The sequence below is a fragment of the Kryptolebias marmoratus genome, linkage group LG2, assembly GCF_001649575.2.
Source record: "Kryptolebias marmoratus isolate JLee-2015 linkage group LG2, ASM164957v2, whole genome shotgun sequence".
Taxonomy (NCBI): Eukaryota; Metazoa; Chordata; class Actinopteri; order Cyprinodontiformes; family Rivulidae; genus Kryptolebias; species Kryptolebias marmoratus.
In genome coordinates, this window is record NC_051431.1 from 31,167,622 (window position 1) to 31,168,556 (window position 935).

Here is a 935-nt window from a genome sequence, read left to right on the forward strand (position 1 = left end):
GTATCATCTGCGTAGTTATGGTAGCTAATCTTATTTCCTGAAATAACCTCAGCCAGTGGGAGCATATATATATTGAAAAGAAGGGGTCCTAGGATTGAACCTTGGGGTACCCCACATGTGACCTTTGACCTCTCTGATGAGAAGTTTCCGATTGAAACAAAGAAATCCCTGTTTTTTATGTAAGATTCAAACCAGTTGAGCACTGGACCGGAGAGTCCAACCCAACTCTCCAGTCGATTCAGTAAAATGTCATGGTCAACAGTGTCGAAAGCTGTTCCTTCAGAAATACTTGACAGGATGTCCTGTATGGAGGGATGTGGCCAACTGCATTCTCGGACGTGTCAATTTTCTGGGGTTGGATGCTGCTCTGTTTTTAACTGATTTTTGTGTTTTAAAGTTAAAAGGGTTGCCTCAGTTTTATCAAAGTGTTTTTAAATTGTGCTTTTTTTTTTAAACTGCACAGAGTGAAAACGCAGAATTCTCTGCATTGGCTTTTAGAAGAACCTTGTCCAGGTCAGGGACGGTGACCCTGCGGCGGCCAGTGCAGGTGGCTGGACAGGACTTCTCTAACGTCCAGGAGGTTGGCTTGGACATGGATTTATGTAAAACGGATCCAAAAGTCCTGTACAAATATTGTGGAAAAATCCTGAACAAGAGAACTCCCAATAAAAGGCCCATCAGTGTATGGCAGGGGTCAGCAACCCAAAATGTTGAAAGAGCCATGTTGGACCAAAAAAAAAAACAAAAAACAAATATGTCTGGAGCCGCAAAAAATTAAAAGCCTTATATAAGCCTTATAATGAAGGCAACACATGCTGTATGTATCTATATTAGCTATATTAGTCTATCTGATAGGCTAATATAGCTAATGTAGCTGCTTCGGAGTCGGGCCAGCTGGGTTGGCTCTGCTTTGTGGGCGGCGCAAGCTTAGCTCC